Source organism: Pristiophorus japonicus, chromosome 20, assembly GCF_044704955.1.
Source record: "Pristiophorus japonicus isolate sPriJap1 chromosome 20, sPriJap1.hap1, whole genome shotgun sequence".
Taxonomy (NCBI): domain Eukaryota; kingdom Metazoa; phylum Chordata; class Chondrichthyes; family Pristiophoridae; genus Pristiophorus; species Pristiophorus japonicus.
In genome coordinates, this window is record NC_091996.1 from 28,773,404 (window position 1) to 28,794,989 (window position 21,586).

Sequence of the window (21,586 nt, forward strand, 5' to 3'; positions counted from 1 at the left end):
CCCTCCGAGCTGGGCGCCCGTTTTTCGTGCCTAAAACGGCGCCTAAAAAAAAACGTGCTATTCTCGAGTGCCCTGCAGCTCCTTGTCTGCCTGGCGCGGCGTGCAGGGGGGCGGAGCCTACACTCGCACTTACACTTTTGTAAGTGGGAGGGGGCGGGTACTGTTTAAATTAGTTTTTTTCCTGCCGGCAACGCTGCGCGTGCGCGTTGGAGCATTCACGCACGCACAGTGTGAAGGAAACATTGGCACTCGGCCATTTTTGTAGTTCTTTGTAGCTGTTTAATTTTTGAACATTTTTTAATAAAAGCACATTGCCATCAGCACATCAGCACTGAGGCTTCTTGCAGCAGTGAGAAAGCCTCAGAAAGTTGAGGCAGCCGTTTCCCTCCCCACCCCCGCCCGCCGTCGGGAACGCACTGAACGGCTCTCCCCCCTCCCCCTCCCGCCCCCGCGGGAACGCACTGAACGGCTCTCCCCCCCCCCATCCCGCCCCGGCGGGAACGCACTGAACGGCTCACCCCCGCCCCCGCGGGAACGCACTGAATGGCTCTCCCGCCCCGGCGGGAACGCACTGAACGGCTCTCCCCCCCCCCCCCTCCCCTCCCGCCCCGGTGGGAATGCACTGAACGGTTCTCCCCCCACCCTCCCGCCCCCGCGGGAATGCACTGAACGGCTCTCCATCCCCTCCCGCCCCGGCGGGAACGCACTGAGCGGCTCTCCCCCCGCCCCTGCGGGAACGCACTGAACGGCCCTCCCACCCCGGCGGGAACGCACTGAAAGGCTCTCCCGCCCCCACAGGAACGCACTGAATGGCTCTCCCCTCCCGCCCCGGCGGGAACGCACGGAACGGCTCCCGCCCCCGCGGGAATGAACGATGGCTGAAGCACTTTCACACAGGTAGGAAGATGGTTTATTTAATCTTTTCTTTGCTTATAAATGTTTATTCAAGTTAGATTTATTTGTATAATATTTTTAGAAGTATAAATAAGAATTTATTGTAGAATTTAATGACTTCCCTCCCCCCCCACTTCGTTCTGGACGCCTAATTTGTAACCTGCGCCTGATTTTTTAATGTGTAGAACAGGTTTTTTCAGTTCTACAAAAATCTTCACTTGCTCCATTCTACTTTAGTTTGGAGTACGTTTTCACTGTGGAAACTTTCAAATCAGGCGTCAGTGGCCGGACACGCCCCCTTTTGAAGAAAAAATTCTGTTCCAAAGTAGAACTGTTCTATCTCACTAGAACTGCAGAAAAAAAAATGTGGAGAATTGCGATTTCTAAGATAGTTCGTTCTCCACCAGTTGCTCCTAAAAATCAGGTGCAAATCATGTGGAAACTTGGGCCCAGAGTGGGCAATGTCAGTTTCCAAGAATAATCTGAGGCGGGCTTGCTGTCGGTTTCCATGCTGCATGTAAGTGTGGCTATTGCATTGCTTTTGAGTATTAGAGTCATGGGTTCAATTCCCACTCCAGAGATTCGAGCACATATTTAGGCCGAGACTCGCGGTGCCAGTGCTGAGGAATGTAGCACTGTCGGAGGTGCTGTCTTTCCAATGAGTCTTCAAACCGGCAGGGAAATGCTCTCCAGTGTCCCGGGCCAGCATTTAAACCACACTCGACTTCGTTAAAAACAGATTAATTTGACATGATCACTTTGCTGTTTATGGGATCTTGCTGTGTGAAAAATATCTGCCGCATTTCCAACATTACATTAGTGACTACACTTCGATAATACTTCACTGGCTGTAAAGATGCTGAGGTTTTGAAAGGTGCTGCATAACAATAGATGTGTGCTTGGCCTGGATTCCTGGAATATCGAAGATTCAGGTGTGATTTGATTGAGGCTTTTAGGATTTTGAAAGGAACTGATGGAGAAAAATCTTTTCCGCTGGTGGGCGAGTCTAGGACAAGAGGACATAACCTTAAAATCAGAGCCCGATCATTCAGCAGAGAAGTTAGGAAATACTGCTTCACGCCAAGGGTGGTAGAAGTGTGGAACTCTCCCACATAAAGCAGTAGATGCTCAATGAATCATTTTAAATCTGAGAGCGATATGAGCCAAAGGCGAGTAGATAGAGTTATGGTGCAGATCAGCCATGATCTCATTGAATGGCGGAACAGCCTCAAGGGGCAGAATGGCCTCCTGCTGTTCCTTTGTTGGTAGCACTGCCCTGTGATCATATCTCCTTCTGACTCTCTCAGCAGACTGACACATGAGAAATGCTCACCAATGACAGATATTGGCAAACTACCTCACACCTATGTTCCTATGTAATAGATGCGGGCGCGGGAGATCGAGAGGCCCATAAAAAGGGCGTGGAGTTTGGTAGGAGCCACAGCAGCAGGAGCGGGAGATCGAGAGGCCCATAAAAAAGCTGCAGCGTTCGGGAGGAGCCACATTAGCGGGAGCGGGAGATCGAGAGGCCCATAAAAAGGGTGCAGCATTTGGGAGGAGCCACATTAGCGGGCGCGGGAAATCGAGAGGCCCATAAAATGGGCGCGGAGTTCAGGAGGAGCCACAGCAGCAGGAGCAGGAGATCGAGAGGCCCATAAAAAGGGCACGGAGTTCGGGAGGAGCCACAACAGTGGGAACGGGAAATTGAGGCCGAAATTAAAACAAAGAAGTAAAAAGAAATCGAAGTGTGACGTCACAGCCAAGCGGGTAAGTGATTGGCTGGCGGATTGATGAGTATTTTATCTTTTTCTTTTTCTTTTCTTATCAGTAGGAAACCTTTGGCATTGTTGCCAAATTAAGTTAATTTAAGAGTTAAGTCATGGCAGGAGAGCCCAGATCCATGTCATGCTCCCCTTGTGCTATGTGGGAAATCAGGGATGCTTCCAGTGTCCCTGTCTACTATGTGTGCGGGATGTGTATCCAACTGCAGCTCCTGTCAGACCGCATTGCGGCACTGGAGCTGCACATGGATTCACTCTGGAGCATCCGCGATGCTGAGGATGTTGTGAATAGCATGTTTAGTGAGTTGGTCACACCGCAGGTTAAGGTTACACAGGCAGAGCAGGAGTAGGAAGGTAGTGCAGGGGTCCCCTGCGGTCATCTCCCTGCAAAACAGATATACCACTTTGGATACTGTTGGGGAGATGGCTCATCAGGGGAAGGCAGCAGCAGCCAAGTTCATGGCACCATGGGTGGCTCTGCTGCACAGGAGGGCAGGAAAAAGAGTGGGAGAGCTATAGTGGTAGGGGATTCTATTGTAAGGGGAATAGCTAGGCATTTCTGCGGCACAATCGAGACTCAAGAATGGTATGTTGCCTCCCTGGTGCAAGGGTCAAGGATGTCTCGGAGCGACTGCAGGGCATTCTGGAGGGGGAGGGTGAACAGCCAATTGTCGTGGTGCATATAGGTACCAACGATATAGGTAAAAACTGGGATGAGGTCCTACATGCTGAATTTGGAGAGCTAGGAGTTAAATTAAAAAGTAGGACCTCAAAGGTAGTAATCTCAGGATTGTGACCAGTGCCACGTGCTGGTCAGAGTAGAAATAGTAGGATAGTTAAGATGAATACATGGCTTGAGGAATGGTGCAAGAGGGAGGGATTCAAATTCCTGGGACATTGGAACCAGTTCTGGGGGAGGTGGGACCAGTACAAACCGGATGGTCTGCACCTGGGCAGGACCGGAACCAATGTCCTAGGGGGAGTGTTTGCTAGTGCTGTTGGGGAGGAGTTAAACTAATATGGCAGGGGGATGGGAACCTATGCAGGGAGACAGAGTGTAATAAAAGGGAGACGGAGGCAAAAGATAGAAAGGAGAATAGTAGAAGTGGAGGGCAGAGAAACCCAAGGCAAAAAGCAAAAAGGGTCACATTACAGCAAAATTCTAAAGTGGCAAAATGTGTTAAAAAGACAAGCCTGAAGGCTCTATGCCTGAATGCGAGGAGCATTTGTAATAAGGTGGACGAATTAACTGTGCAGATAGCTGTTAACGGATATGATGTAATTGGGATTACGGAGACATGGCTCCAGGGTGACCAAGACTGGGAACTCAACATCCAGGGGTAATCAATATTCAGGAAGGATATACAGAAAGAAAAGCAGGTGGGGTAGCATTGCTGGTTAAAGAGGAGATTAACACAATAGTAAGGAAGGACATTAGCTTGGATGATGTGGAATCTGTATGGGTAGAGCTGTGGAACACCAAAGGGCAGAAAACGCTAGTGGGAGTTGTGTACAGACCACCAAACAGTAGTAGTGAGGTTGGGGATGGCATCAAACAAGAATTTAGGGATGCGTGCAATAAAGGTACAGCAGTTATCATGGGTGACTTTAATCTACATATAGATTGGGCTATCCAAACTGGTAGCAATATGGTGGAGGAGGATTTCCTGGAGTGTATAAGGGATGGTTTTCTCGACCAATATGTCGAGGAACCAACTGGCCATCCTAGACTGGGTGTTGTGCAATGGGAGAGGATTAATTAGCAATCTTGTTGTGCGAGGCCCCTTGGGGAAGAGTGACCATAATATTGTAGAATTCTTCATTAAGATGGAGAGTGGCACAGTTAATTCAGAGACTAGGGCCCTGAACTTAAAGAAAGGTAATTTCGATGGTATGAGACATGAATTGGCTAGGATAGACTGGCGAATGATACTTAAAGGATTGACGGTGGATAAGCAATGGCAGACATTTAAAGATCACATGGATGAACTTCAACAATTGTACATCCCTGCTTGGCGTAAAAATAAAACGGGGAAGGTGGCTCAACCGTGGCTAACGAAGGAAATTAGGGAAAGTGTTAAATTCAAGGAAGAGGCATATAAATTGGCCAGAAAAAGCAGCAAACATTAGGACTGGGAGAAATTTAGAATTCAGCAGAGGAGGACAAAGGGTTTAATTAGAAGGTGGACAATAGAGTATGAGAGTAAGCTTGCAGGGAACATATAAACCGGCTGCAAAAGCTTCTATAGATATATGAAGAGAAAAAGCTTAGTGAAGACAAATGTAGGTCCCTTGCAGTCAGAATCAGGTGAATTTATAATGGGGAACAAAGAAATGGCAGGTCAATTGAACAAATACTTTAGTTCTGTCTTCACTAAGGAAGACACAAATAACCTTCCAGAAATACTAGGGGACTGAGGGTCTGGCGAGAAGGAGGAACTGAAGGAAATCCTTATTAGTCAGGAAATTGTGTTCGGGAAATTGATGGGATTGAAAGCCAATAAATCCCCAGGGCCTGATTGTCTGCATCCCAGAGTACTTAAGGAAGTGGCCCTAGAAATAGTGGATGCATTGGTGGTCATTTTCCAACAGTCTATCGACTCTGAATCGGTTCCTATGGAGGGTAGCTAATGTAACCCCACTTTTTAAAAAAGGAGGGAGAGAGAAAACAGGGAATTATAGAGCGGTTAGCCTAACATCGGTAGTGGGGAAAATGTTGGAATCAATTATTAAAGATGTAATAGCAGCACATTTGGAAAGCAGTGACAAGATCGGTCCAAGTCAGCATGGATTTATGAAAGGGAAATCATGCTTGACAAATCTTCTAGAATTTTTTGAGGATGTAACTAGTAGAGTGGACAAGGGAGAACCAGTGGATGTGGTGTATTTGGACTTTCAAATGACTTTTGACAAGGTTCCACACAAGAGATTAGTGTGCAAAATTAAAGCACATGGTATTGGAGGTAATGTATTGACGTGGATAGAGAAATGGTTGGCAGACAGGAAGCAAAGAGTAGGAATAAACGGGTCCTTTTCAGAATGGCAGGCAGTGACTAGTGGGGTACCGTAAGGTTCAATGCTGGGACCCCAGCTATTTACAATATACATTAATGATTTAGACAAAGGAATTGAATGTAATATCTCTATCACTAAGCTGGGTGGCAGTGTGAGCTGTGAGGAGGATGCTAAGAGGTTGCAGGGTGACTTGGACAGGTTAGGAGAGTGGACAAATGCATGGCAGATGCAGTCTAATGTAGATAAATGTGAGGTTATCCACGTTGGTGGCAAAAACAGGAAGGCAAAATATTATCTGAATGGTGACAGATTAGGAAAAGGGGAGGTGCAACGAGACCTGGGTGTCATGGTACATCAGTCATTGAAAGTTGGCATGCAGGTACAGCAGGTAGTGAAGAAGGCAAATGGCATGTTGGCCTTCATAGCAAGAGGATTTGAGTACAGGAGCAGGGAGGTCTTACTGCCATTGTACAGGGCCTTGGTGAGGCCACACCTTAAATATTGTGTACAGTTTTGCTCTCCTAATCTGAGGAAGGACATTCTTGCTATTGAGGGAACGCAGCGAAGGTTTACCAGACTGATTCCCGGGATGGCATGACTGACATATGAAGAAAGACTGGATCGACTAGGCTTATATTCACAGGAATTTAGAAGAATGAGAGGGGATCTCATAGAAACATATAAAATTCTGACGGAATTGGACAGGTTAGATGCAGGAAGAATGTTCCCGATGTTGGGGAAGTCCAGAACCAGGGGTCACAGTCTAAGGATAAGGGGTAAGCCATTTAGGACCGAGATGAGGAGAAACTTCTTCACTCAGAGAATTGTGAACCTGTGGAATTCGCTACCACAGAAAGTTGTTGAGTCCAGTTCGTTAGATATATTCAAAAGGGATTTCGATGTGGCCCTTACGGCGAAAGGGATCAAGGGGTATGGAGAGAAAGCAGGAATGGGGTACTGAAGTTGCATGATCAGTCATGATCTTATTCAATGGTGGTGCAGACTCGAAGGGCCAAATGGCCTACTCCTGCACCTATTTTCTATGTTTCTATGTAACACTAACCAGGAGGGTGTGTAGTGTTACAAGAGTAGAAATGGGATCTGGTTTAAGAATAACATGGGGAAGTGGTAACAACAGAAAAGTGAGCAAGGCTGACAAAATCCATTTCCTTTTCCCACTACACTAGACAGTGCCTTTGTTATTATACCGGGCCCAGAAGAAGCGAGGGTCCAGGGGCAGCACGGGCCAGACCACACTGCAATCTATGGACAGTAGGAGCATGTGTGCGCACTCGGTCCGTGCAGAAGAGCTGGTCTCCAGCCGTCTTGGTTAATCCTTGCCACTGGATCAAGACCTAGCTGTCAAACCCGTGTGGTGGCTGGTGTGCAATGGCCACCCCACGTTAAAAGAATCCGCGCACAGGCATCTTCCACTCTTCAATATGTAGTTCGGAGCCTGGAATGTCAGATCCCTCATTGAAATACCTGTGAACTCATTCCTCTTTGGTTTGCAAGCAAGTCAACCTCGACACGAGGGACTGCCTAATACTACTTTGCGTATTATTATTCCTGGTAAGGGGAGGTATTAGGTCCAAATGTGGAGCATTTTATCTTGGAACCAGAACCAGATCTTCGCGAAAATGACAAAAATAGGGTTGAGGTAGCCCATGGCACTGGTTCAGCTGTGCAACTCCGAAGGCAGGAACTGCCGAGTGGCTCCCTTAAATTGAATAGGTTACCGATGCATGAAAAGTTTGCCTAGCAAACTTGACCTGCAGCATATATGGCTAGGTAATTTAAAATCTGGTAAAACAGTAGCTCTTAAAACAGTTTCAACTCACTATTAAAGGGAATTTGTAGTGGCAAAAAAGTGGCCTGATTGTTCACGATGACATCCACGGCCATGTAGACAACACTGCTTCCTTTGATGCTGTAATGTTGCTCGCCCTTCTACAGAAAGTGCACCGAAAAGGGTGGCCTTATTTGCACTGAAATTCACTTTCCAGTGAAGGCAAGCTGTAAGGAGAGAGCTTACCAAATGATCATTGCACTCATCCAGCTCCAGGTATCTAGCTGCAAATGAGGAAGAAGCTTGCTGCTATCTGGAGGAGGGAAAAGCCAAGTGTGCTTCTCAATTTTCCACATGTGGCAGGTTACAGTTTATGGAGGGTAGAGGATGAGAAGACAGCAAAGAGAGCATAGGAATAATTAAGTCTGGAGGTGACAAAAGTGTGGAGAATGGATTCGGCACGAGAGGGGCTGTAGTGGAGCAGCGACGAGTGTTGTTTGACAGGTGATAATCAGCATATGGTTTCTCCCCGCTGGGAATGATGTGATGTTTTTTCAGGTTGTGCAACTGGTTAAGGCTATTTCCACAGGCAGTGCACTGGAACATTCTCGACAGGTGTGTGTGTCTCGGTGTTTTTCCAATTACACTGATGTTTGAAATCTTTCCCACAGACAGAACAGACAAACATTTCTCCTTCTACATTCAAAGGCTGATGATATTCAGGTCCTGAGGTATTTAGTGATTCCGTCAGATCTTGACCTGATGTTTAGTTTGAGTTTCCTGTCTGTAAATCCTCCCTTTCGAATACCTTTAACTAACAGCGACATAGAAAAAGGGAATTGATATTTCAAATAACAGTGTGTCGATATTTGATGTATCCAAGATAAGAGAAGACTTATTGATGTCCTGTTACTGATTGCTCCATTTTTGATCGGGGCGGAGGAACAGTGAGAGATCGGAACCCAGGAGTGTCGTGATCAGGGTCCAGGAGAGGCGAGGGTTCGGGTCCCAGAAGAGGCAAGGGCCCAGGGGCAGCACGAGCCAGCACACTGCGATCTATGGACAGTAGGAGTATGTGTGCACACTAGGTTGGTGCAGCAGAGCTGGTCTCTCGTCGTCTTGGTTAACCCTTGCCACTGGATCAAGACCTAGCTCTGTCAAGTCCGCGTGGTGGTTTGTGTGCAATGGCCACCCCAAGTTACAAGAATCCATGCACAGGCATCTTCCATCCTTCAATATATAGTTTGGGACCTGGAATGTCAGGTCCCTCATTGAAATACCTGTGAACTCATCCCTTTTTGGTGTGAAATCAAGTCATCCTCGATACGAGGGACTGCTTAATACTACTAATAAGCGTTTTTGATGATGGCTAAGATATGGGGTTTGAAGCTCAGCTCTAGGTTAAACAACATGGTAAGATTATATGCTACCTTGATTAGTTTGAACATGTGACTAGGGAGGGTATGGAGCCAGTAGCAAGAGAGTAGAATTGATAGCGAGGGCTAAAAACAATAGCTTCAGTCTTCCTAATGTTCAGTTGAAAGAAGTTGTGACATTTTCATACCCCCTGAATTCGACTGTATAAAATGTATTCTACCCAACTATCAGACTATATACAAGATAATGGGGCCAAGTTTCGGCCTGAGTTGCTCCTGTTTTTTTGGAGCAACTGGTTTAGAATGAAATATCTTAGAAATTGCAATTCTTGGCATTTAGTTTGCTCCAGTTCTAGTCAGTTAGAACAGTTTCAGTTTGGAACAGATTTTTTTTTCAAAAGGGGGCGTGTCCGGCCACTTATGCCCATTTTGAAAGTTTAGGCAGTGAAAACTTACTCCAAACTAACTTAGAATGGAGTAAGTATAGATTTTTGTACGCTCAGAAAAACCTTGCCTACACTTAGAAAATCAGACGTAGGTTACAAATCAGACGTAGGGAATGGGCGGGTCGGGGAGGGAGGAGTTAAAGGGAAGTTTACAAACATTAAACACTTCAGTTTTACAAATAAAGAGCCATCATCAATAATAAATGATAAATACATCAATAAATCATAAAAATTAATAAAAAATTAAAAAATCAATAAATAAAACATTTTCTACTTACCGACTGCAGCACCGGGAGCCCTCCAACAGCGTGCTGGGACGGGCCCCGCACCCCCCCCCAGTGTGTCTCTGTCAGTGTCTCTATCTCTGTCTGTCTGTGTGTGTCTCTCTCACTCTCTGTCTGTCAGTGTCTGTGATTCTGACAGCGAGGGGAGGGGGAGGAGGGGGCTGGAGGGGGGGGGGGGGAGAGGGAGGGGGAGGAAAGGGGGAGGAAGAGGGAGGGAGGAGGGGGGAGAAGAGAGGGAGGGAAGGGGAGAAGGGAGGGGGGAGGGGGAGAGGGGAGAAGAGAGGGAGGGGGAGAGGAGAGAGGAGAGGGAGGCTGAACCGGCCCGGCCGGGCCCAAGACTTCGGGCGGGGCCCATCCCCAGCACCGGAGTTAAAGGTAGGTGGCCAGGAGTCGGGTCGGGTCGGGTCCTGGGTGGGGGGGGGGGGGGGTCGGGTCCGGGGTGGGGGGTCGGATCGAGTCCGGAGCTGGAGTTGGGTCGAGTCCGGGGCTGGGGAGCGTGGGTCGGGTCCGGCGGGGGAGCGTGGGTCGGGTCTGGGGGGGGAGGGGGGGAGTGGGGATCGCGGGTCGGGTCGGGGGGGGTGGGATGAGTCAAGTCGGGTCCCGGGGGGAGTCGGGTTGGGAGCTGGGTGGGGGGGGGGGGGGGGGCTGGATTTGAGAGCCAGCTGAAGGAAGGAAGCAGCAGCTGGGCGCGGGAGGTGCAGCCTGATCCACGCCGCCCCAGTGAGCCCATTCGGCCAGGACTAGGGGCTACGTGCTTCGGACCCCTCCCACACAGTTTTGGACGCCTGGAGCTACTGCACTGTAGCGCGCCTGTGCAGAGGTCCCGGCACTGTTTTCTGCGCAGGGAACTGGCTCCGCCCCCCACAGCTCGTGCTGCGCTGCGCCCAGCTCCAGAGGACCTGCAGGTAGCCGGAGAATAGATAAGTATTTTTGAGGTGCACTTTCGAGCGCGAAAAACGGGCGTCCAGGTCGGGGCTGCGTCGTTCTAGGCGCGGCCTGAAACTTGGGCCCAATGAATCTATTTATTAATTACTTAAGATGCTGTACATAACTCCTGGTATACTGTACACCATATACATTGCCCCCGGATTAGACTATAATATGAAGTATAGTATCTCATGTTATACAATGGAGAGAAGAGGATTGAGAGGGGCATGGCTGAGATTTTTAAAATTCTGAGGGATATGGATAAAGTGTAAGTTATTTAACTTAGACTTATTGCAGAATTAGAGGACAAGGGGATGATATTGACATAAATATTATATGGGCAAAACATTAACAAGCGTTGAGTAAAGCTTGAAATTTAAAAGACTCACTCATGTTTCAAGGGGCCAGTTTTCCACATTGCCGATTTTTTATGCAGTTGTAGAGGTATGTCCAATTTTTAGTGGCTGACTGCGTCAAAAAAAAAAAGTTGCAAGTTTCGCCGGAATATACTTTCATTTTGGAGCGGTGCAGATTGTCCTTAAGCTCTGTGGGTGGAGCTTAAGGTCTGCGCTGAAAAACTGAGGTTGCCAGGGTAACGAGGGACACTGAAGAGCTGAGGTTGCAAAGTGAAACATACAAAATGCAGCAAGACATAAGCAATTGTGGAGCCCCGGTGCCATTGCTATGCCAGGCCGAATGGCCCCTGGTGCCGCTGCTATCCCGGGCCAAATGACCCCCTGCCCCCGGTGCCGCTGCTATCCAGGGCCGAGAAGCACCCCGCCCTCAGTATCTTCTCTCCCTCCAAAACCTAACTCCACTCCGCTCTGTCTTCTCTGCACCTATTTTCTCTTCTCTGCGCCGATTTTCTTCAGTTCAGGTTAGGTTTTTCAGAACATAAAAAATAGGAGCAGGAGTAGGCCATACGATCATGGCTGATCCGATCATGGACTCATCTCCACTTCCCTGCCCGCTCCCAATAACCCCTTATTCCCTTATCGTTTAAGAAACTGTCTATTTCTGTCTTAAATTTATTCAATGTCCCAGCTTCCACAGCTCTCTGAGGCAGCGAATTCCACAGATCCACAACCCTCTGAGAAGAAATTTCTCATCATCTCAGTTTTAAATGAGTGGCCCCTTATTCTAAGATTATGCCCTCTAGTTCTAGTCTCTCCTAACAGTGGAAACATCCTCTCTGCATTCATCTTGTCAAGCCCCCTCATAATCTTAGACATTTCGATAAGATCACCTCTCATTCTACCTACCCAACCTACTCAACCTTTCCTCATAAGTCAACCCCCTCATCTCTGGAACCAACTTGTGACCCTTCTCTGAACTGCCTCAAAAGCAAGTGTATCCTTTTGTAAATATAGAAACCAAAACTGCACGCAGCAATACCCTGTACAATTGTAACAAGACTTCCCTGCTTTTATATTCCATCCCCTTTGCAATAAAGGCCAAGATTCCATTGGCCTTCCTGATCACTTGCTGTACCTGCATACTATACTTTTGTGTTTCATGCACATGTACCCCCAGGTCCTGCTGTACTGCAGCATTTTGCAATCTTTCTCCATTTAAATAATAACTTGATCTTTGATTTTTTCTGCCAAAGTGCATGACCTCACACTTTCCAACATTATACTCCATCTGTCAAATTTTTGCCCATTCACTTAGCCTGTCTATGTCCTTTTGCATATTTTTTGTATCCTCCTCACATATTGCTTTTCTTCCCATCTTTGTATCGTCAGCAAACTTGGCTACGTTACACTCGGTCCCTTCTTCCAAGTCGTTAATATAGATTATAAATAGTTGATTTACAATCTATATTAACCCTGCGGCACCCCAATGGTTACTGATTGCCAACCCGAGAATGAACCATTTATCATGACTCTCTGTTTTCTGTTCATTAGCCAGCCATCTATCCATGCTAATATATTACCCCCAACCCTGTGAAATTTTATCTTGTGCAGTAACCTTTTATGTGGCACCTTGTCAGATGCCTTCTGGAAGTCCAAATACACCACATCCACTGGTTCCCCTTTATCCACTCTGTTCATTACATCCTCAAAGAATTCCAGCAAATTTGTCAAATTTGTCATTTTTCATAAATCCATGCTGACTCTGCCTGACCGAATTTTGCTTTTCCAAATGTCCTGCTGCTGCTTCTTTAATAATGGACTCCAACATTTTCCTAACCACAGACCTTCGGCTAACTGGTCGATAGTTTTCTGCTTTTTGTATGCCTTCTTTTTAAATAGAACGGTGCACTGCGCTGTTTTTGAAAAAATCCTAGTTGATCAAACTCTCTTAAATGGCCAGAAATGGCACTGCTGGCAGCCCCAGTGACGTCAAAAAATTGGGAACTTAAAAAATCGGCCGTAAGTAGTTTACAATGGCGCAGAAACTTTGGTGAAACTTGCCGATTTTAATTTGCTCCAAAAAAAACAGCGGATGCCAAAAGAATGGCGCAGAATGGTGGCGAAAATTCAGCCCGATATGTGGGATCGCTTCTTAGCTGAGAACTGGGATCCATGGCAGAATCTAACCTAATATTGGATGCTGAATTAAGTCTTTTGTAAAGACGTATCACATTGTAAAAAAAACTACTCCCGATAAAGAAAACATCCCCTTTGATAATACAATAACCTTCTGCTGATGAAAGTAAGTTGAAAAAGTGAGTTGATTCTGACTGGAGAATCATTTTCAATGTTACTATTGTACAATTTTTCAATTTCTTACATTGTTTTTTCACAATTTCAGATGAATTTTACTGTAATTAGCTTTGTATACATTTTATTGCACTAATATTAAACAGACCAAACATTATTATATTCATACTGATCAAATTCTTCCTTCATTGTTTGTTGTGGCATATTATCAGTATACAGTGCGTACATCAAATCACTGACCTGTACTTACTAAATTTAGTTTATGTTGAGCCTTGAGGTTTAAAATTAATCTGACTAACCTATAATTTCTATAAAATGTAATTGCACCAGTACTCAGTAACATAGAACTTTGTAAATTTAAAAATATTAAAAGCATTTTGTGCATCTATTGAGATCATTCCTGTGTTAATGAGATGGCATAAAATATCTGGTTAAAGATATAGATACATTCATAGAATCATAGAATGATACAGCACAGAAGGAGGCCATTCGGCCCATCATGCCTGTGCCGACTCTTTGAAAGAATTATCCAATTAGTCACACTCCCCTGCTCTTTCCCCATAGCCCAGCAAATTTTTCCTTTGTAATTATTTATCCGATTCCTTTTTAAAACTTATTATTGAATTTATTTCCAACATTTTTTCAGGCAGTGCAACTTGCTACATAAAAGAATCTTTCCTAATGTCGCCTTTGGTTCTTTTGCCAATTACCTTGAATATGTGTCCTCTGGTTACTGCCCCTTCTACCACTGGAAACGGTTTATCCTTATTTACTCTATCAAATTCCTTCAAGATTGTTGTGTATGCAATAACTCAATAGACTGAATACTGTAAACTCCGAACAGGTACAAACCTGGCTCCATTTTATTAGGACCCAAAAAGATTCATTACAAGATGGCTGGCCTTTTCTACGTGGGCCGCACAGCCCAATGACCTCCGACAGTGGCGACACCTGGTGGCTAGTAAACCCAAGCATACATACATGACAATATCCCCATTTAATTAAGATATTAGTAATGGTCTTTTTACAAATTGAGTCGGTCCGGGGCTTTCTGCTCCTGAGTTGAACGTCTCAGTTCAACTCCAGCCTTGGGCGAGCATTCTGAGTCTGTTATGACTGGGGGCTGGGTAGCCGATCTGATGGGAGTGGCAATGACCACGTCAGGGATTGAAAGTCCAGATTCATTGACCATGTCAGTGATTGAAAGTCCAAATTCATTGATGACAGCAGAGTCCTCTGATGACTGAGGGTAGGTTGGTTGGTCACTGATTGTGTCTTCCTCAGACTGTTCTGGTTCATCCGTGTGCCGCAGCTTTATCTGATTGACATGTTTCCTGCATGTCTGCCCATTCTTGAGCTTAACGATAAACACTCTGTTACCCTCCTTGGCTGTAACCGTACCGGCAATCCATTTGGGACCTTGACCATAATTCAGTACATACACAGGATCATTGATAGAAATGTTGCCTGACACAGTAGCTCGATCATGATACCCTTGCTGACTTTGACATCTGTATTCGACACGATTATTCAAGTCAGGGTGGACAAGAGAGAGCTGGTCTTGAGATCTCTCCATCAATAGTTCAGCAGGGGAGACCCTGGTAAGCATATGGGGTCATGTCCTGTAACTAAGCAATATGCGTGACAAGCGAGTTTGCAGTGAACCTTGAGTTACACGTTTCATACTCTGCTTGATGGTTTGGACAGCACGCTCTGCTTGTCCATTGGATGCGGGTTTGAATGGTGCTGACCTCACATGTTTGATACCATTGAGTTTCATGAACTCTTGAAACTACATACTGGTGAAGCAAGATCCGTTGTCGCTTACAACGATGTCATGCAGTGCATGCGTAGCAAACATGACACGATGGCTCTCAATGGTAGCTGTGGATGTGCTGGATGACATGATTGTACACGATCCACTTGGAATAAGCATCCACCACAACTAAGAACACCTTTCCCAGGAAGTGACCTGCAAAGTCGATGTGGATCCTTTCCATGGTTTAGATGGCCACGACCACAGACTCAGCGGCGATTCCGCTGGTGCTTTACTAAGCTGCATGCAAGTGTTGCCCTGATGCACACACGATTCCAGATCAGAGTCAATTCCAGGCCACCATACATGAGACCTGGCAATGGCTTTCATCATTACAATACCGGGATGCGCGGTATGTAGATCATGCACAAATTTCTCTCTGCCTTTCTTGGGCATAACAACACGATTACCCCACAGTATACAATCTGATTGAATCGATAGTTCGTCTTTGCGACGAATGTAAGGTTTGGTCTCCTCACACATTTGCTTGGGTATGGCAGACCAATCACCACTAAGGATACAACATTTCACAATCGATAATATCGGGTCCTGGCTGATCCAGGTCTTAACTTGTTCGGCCGTGACAGGGGTTCCTTCACTTTTAAAAGCATCCATGACTAACAGTAGGTCTGCCGGTTGTGGCGTTTCCACCTCTGGTGTGAGCAACGGCAGACGGCTCAATGCATCGGCATAATTCTCAGTGCCAGGTCTATGGCGATTGACAAAATCATAGGCAGATAATGTCAGCGCCCACCTCTGGATGCAAGACAATGCATTGGTATTGATACCTTTGTTTTCTGAAAACAATGAAATGCGTGGCTTGTGATCTGTTTTCAGTTTAAACCGAAGACCAAACAGGTACAGATGCATCTTTTTAACCCCATACACACAGGCTAATGCTTCTTTCTCTACCATGCTGTAGGCTCTTTCCGCCTTTGACAAACTTTTTGAAGCATATACAACAGGTTGTAATTTGCCCGACTCATTAGCTTGTTGGAGCACGCAACCAACTCCATATGATGAAGCATCGTAGGCCAATACTAGACGTTTACATGGATCATAATGTACCAGCAGCTTGTTAGAGCAAAGCAGATTAGTAGCTTTCTCAAAAGCTCTATCTTGAGATGCACCCCAAACCCAGTTGTCGCCTTTTCTTAGCAGCATGTGCAGTGGCTCTAATAAGGTGCTCAATCGAGGTAATAAATTACAGAAGTAGTTGAGTAGACCAACGAACGAACGCAGCTCCGTCACATTCTGAGGCTTTGGTGCGTTTTTGATGGCTTTGGTTTTCGAGTCTGGAGGCCTGATACCGTCAGCAGCAATTTTCCTTCCAAGGAATTCGACTTCTGGTGCCATGAAGACGCACTTCGAGCATTTCAGTCTGAGTTCCACTTTGTCCAGACGATGTAGAACCTCTTCCAGGTTGTTGAGATGTTCAGCAGAGTCACGATCTGTGACCAGTATGTCATCTTGGAACACGACGGTTCTGGGCATGGACTTCAGTAGACTCTCCATGTTCCTCTGAAATATGGCTGCAGCCGAGCGAATTCCAAAAGGGCACCTGTTGTAGATAAACAGTCCTTTATGAATGTTGATGCACGTAAGTTTCTTCGACGTGTCGACCAGCTCCTGTGTCATGTAGGCCGACGTCAGATCCAGTTTTGTGAACGACTTCACCCCGGCTAGCATTGCAAACAGGTCATCAGCCTTTGGTAACGGGTATTGATCCTGTTTCGAAACTCAGTTGATCGTAACCTTGTAGTCTCCACAAATCCTGACAGTGCCATCACTTTTCAACACGGGAACAATGGGGCTGGCCCATTCATTAAATTCAACCGGTGATATGATCCCTTCATGCTGGAATCTGTCCAGTTCGATCTCGACCTTCTCCCTCATCATGTATGGAACTGCCCGAGCTTTATGATGGCCGGGCCTTGCATCCGAGTCCATGTGGATCTGCACCTTGGCTCTCGTGAAATTGCCGATACCTGGTTCAAACAGCGAGGGGAACTTGCTCAGCACTTGAGCACATGGGGTATCCTCCTCTCGTTCCAGTTCCATTTGATTTTTTCTAACCAGTTCCTGCCGAACAGCATTGGACCATTGCCTGGAACAATACATAATGGTAAATTGTGAACCGCACCATCATACTACACCTTGATTACTGCACTGCCAATCATCGTTATGAGTTCTTTAGTGTACGTCCGCAACTTGGCATTGACTGGGCTCAGCTTAGACCTCACAGCCTTAGTATCCCACAGCCTGTCGAATATCCTCTGGCTCATTATTGATTGACTCGCACCAGTGTCCAATTCCATCGCTACCGGCACACCATTAAGTTTTACATTAATCATTATTGGTTGGCTCTTTGTTTGGAATGAATACAGTCCATATACTTCCTCCTCTGGTATCTCGGATTACATATCCAGATCCGTGCTAGACTTCTCATCATCCTCCACGTGGTATGTCGCAGCGTGCTTGCTCAGTTGCGGACACATGCGTTGGAGATGCCCCACTCTCGAACAGCTTTTACAAATATACTGTTGAAACCAACATTGATGATGCCGATGATTTCCCCCACAACGCTAACACGGTGATATCGGATTCTTCCCATTGGCGGACTTTGGGCAGCCACAGGTTTCGCGTACGCAGTCGGGTAGGCCCTGCCATATGCAGCTCTGCCAAATGACGATACTATCTTGTTTTACAGTACTTGCCGAGTTCCGATTTTTCAATGATATCTGCTTTAAGCTTTTGTCCGTCATGCATGATTGGGTAATCGTGATGGCCTTAGTCAATTCCAGCGTCTCCGCCGCCAGTAGCTTACGCAGGATCACCTTGTGGTTGATGCCGCTTACAAAGAAGTTCCGCAGCATGTCTGCCAACGCAGTTTTGAACTTACACGGTCCAGCTAGACGTCTTAGGTCGGCAAGGAATTCCCATATATCCTGGCCCTCAGAACGAACGTGCGTATAAAATCGATATTTTGAGATGATGATGCCTTCATCTGGTTTGAGATGGTCACGTACCAGAGCACACAATGTTTCATAGTCCTTGTCCGTTGGACTTAAGGGCGAAAGGAGATTCTTTGAGTCCATAGATTTTCGGACCGCAAACTGTGAGGAGGACTGCCCGACGCCGAACTACGTCTGCCTCTTTCTTCATTTTGTTGACCATGAAGTACTGGTTCAAGCGGGCTACAAAGTCTGCCCAATCGTCTCCCTCCACGAATCGCTCCAGAATTCCAATTGTGTTCATTTTTGCATGAGAAGGTACTTGTTACCTCCTCACCAAATGTTGTTTATGCAATAACTCAATAGAGTGAATACTGTAAACTCTGAACAGGTACAAATCTGGCTCCACTTTATTAGGACCCAAAAAGATTCATTGAAAGATGGCTGGCCTTTTATACCTGGGCCGCACACATGTGCGCACAGCCCAATGACCTCCGACAGTGACGCCACCTGATGGCTAGTAAATCCAAGCATACATACATGACAAAGATTTTGAACAACTCTATTTAATTTCTCTTTAACCTTCTCTGCGCTAGAGAACAACCCTCATCCTAATGCAATCATAGCAAGGAACATCCCAGAAGGAGGCCATTTGGCAATGTCACGCCATTCCCTCATAGTCACCCTCTACAGATGTAGCCCATCCAATTCTTACACTCATTTCATCAGTCTCACTCAAAGTTCTCTTCTTTGAGAAGAGAGTGCACAACAATAGAGACAGAGAATCGAAGGTGGCCCTTGAGTCTTCAGTCATTTGACTCCAGCAGACTAGTAGGCTGGATCTCTGGAGTTGCAGAGCTGCTGGCGATGGAGGACTGAGAGAGGGGAACCTCCCAACAACCTGGTGACAGAGCTAAAGCTCATACAGCCACATGGCATACAACAGTCACTCATATGGTGACGGATGTCAGCATCCAGTGAAAGTTCATCAGTGAAATGCACAGCAAATGATGATGATTTTGGAGACCCTGACTGGTGTGTACTGAAGGGCTGCTCCAAATCTGTCAAGGCATCTGAAGCACACCTTCAGCAAACTGATTGCTTGCTCAATGACACATCTGGTGGACATGTTGCTGTCATCATAACGCTCCTCTGCCTTGGTGATTGACCTTCTCAAGGATGCCATCAGCCATATCTTCAGTGGATAACCTTTGTCTCCAAGCAGCTAGCCAGTAAGTCTGTTTGGATGTGCAAAGAGCTGACGGAGGGGGGACTGGTGCAGCACAAAAGAGTCATGACAGCTGCCAGGGAATCTAGCGCACGCATGCATGATGATCTTTCTATGGTTGCAGACGAGCTGCACATCTAGGGAGTGGATGCCCTTGTGGTTTACAAACACTCCTGGGTGATGTAAGGGTACCTTGATGGTCACATGTGGGATGGAGTATATATGTTGTGATACACAAGGTATCCCAATTGCATGGGACAGGCTTGATGGACCAGACGGTCTTTACCGGTCTGTTATTTTTTGTACGTTCGTGTGTGTGCAGTTGATTATGTCCTGCACCTGTGGGAAGCCAGTCAGAGCCGCAAAGATGAGCATCTGCTCAGTAACGCTGGCTTCATCAGTGGCAAAGTTTACATAATTGATCGACTTGTCAAATGTGGCATTGGTCACCTGGGTGATGCATCTGTGGGCGGCCGACTGCGAGATCCTGAAAATGTCTGCTGCAGATCCCTGGAAGTTGCCTGAGGTGAAGAAGTTGATGATGGTGGTACTTTGATGGCCACTGGTAAGGTGTGTCCACCAGATTCTCTGGGCAGCAGGTCTCGTTCCAGCAAACTACAAATTTCTGAGCCTCCTGATGTACTGCTGCTCAGTCAAGTTCAGGAAGCTCATCCTCTGCCTGTATACTCTGTGTTTGGGGTATCTTCTCTGGTATGGTGCACCCCTATGCTGATCCCCTCTTTCCTGTGTAGCATCAGATCGTTGAGAAGGTTGCTGTTGTGGTTGCTGCTGCTCCTGCTGATGTGGATGCTGCTGGTGTTGTTGGTGCTGGATCTCATCTTGATCCGATTCTGAAGTCCAAGGGAGACAGCAAAAGCGCCATCCATGCTAATGTAATAGATGACAGGTAAAGTGGAGATCAGAGGCACCATCCCTCAATGTTCTGATAGTAACTAGCAATGTGGTTAGAGTTGCTTCCGAGGTTGCTCCTGACAGCTAAATCGCTGCACAAAATGGTGTCAGTAAGAGCCTTTCCATTAGGCAAGGAAGCAGGTGTAATGTGGGATTATTTATGTGCTTCTCCCAGCTGTCAATTAATGGATGCGTACAATGAACTCTGAGCTTCCGCCTGCCCTTCACATGTGAGATTCCTGTGGTGTGTGAATCCCGTGCTGAAGAAGTTAAAGCCAAAACCGGATGTTAAAAATCCTCTTAAGGGTCTCTCAACAAGCCTTTCCCGTGCGGGCCCGTGGCGCGCTGGGAAACGCGCCCGAGTTAAATGCAGAAGTCGGCAGGATCATGACGGGTTCCCTACGTTCTGACAATTTCTGTGATTTTTTTTTATTGCTGACCCGCCCCCATTCGGGACTGGGAAATGCCAATCGTTGACTCTGTTTCTCTCTCCTCAGCTGCTGCCTGACCTGCTGGGTATTTCCAGCATTCTCTGCATTTACATTCATCACTACTCTCTGCTTTTTGTCCCTTAGTCAATTTCATATCCATGCAGCCACTGCCCCTTTAATCCCTTGGGCTTCAATCTTGCTAACAAGTCTATTACATGGTACTTTATCAAACGTCTTGCATTCTTGCGGCTGGTTCTGTTTCAAAATGATGCCTGACTAAACTCAGTTTGTTTTATTTTCCTACAATAGCTGCACCTGCAGTCATATAATGAGTGACATGCTTAATAACTCTTTATATTTTTACAGCTTGACTGAAGTTGGCTTACCCTGCACAAGAGGAATTTTCCCAGCAATACATGCAGCACAAAGTGGCTTGCTGTCATTCAGAGATAGGCCACCATAAAATAACAGTCTGAACACTGGGAGAGGCACATGGATACCGTTAGAAAATGCCAGCAAAATGCCAGACTGACTCTAGGGGTTGATGTGTATGTAAAGTTTTTTTTCCTGTCCTGAAAGTATTTTAAATTCTGTGAACCAGAGCTGTGATTTGACTAGTCAAGATCCAACTGAATCTAGGGAAAACTTTATGGTTGGTAATTTTAGGGCCAGAATTTAAGTGTCGATGGATTTCTTCCATTATTTTAACATTAGAATTGTTCTAAAATATTGTACAAAGTCCCCATTGCGTAATATGAGAATTCTGAGATGGAAAACTATTTACCCTCATTTTAAAGGATCATAAGTGTAATGGGTTTGGGTAGATTCATCCCAGTTCTTCATAAATATGCACCATCAGCACAGAACAATTTGTGGCAAATTGACAATTCTGTTTTGAAACCTGTAACCAAGAAATTGATTCTGGAGTATTACGGGATGCTCTTCGCAGCTTGATGCATTGTTGAAGAGTTTTGACCTCACAATGCTGGATGCTGACACTGGGTAGGAGAAATTGGAGATATTCAAATTCTCAGCACTGAAATCCTCCATCTTGATGGACACAATAT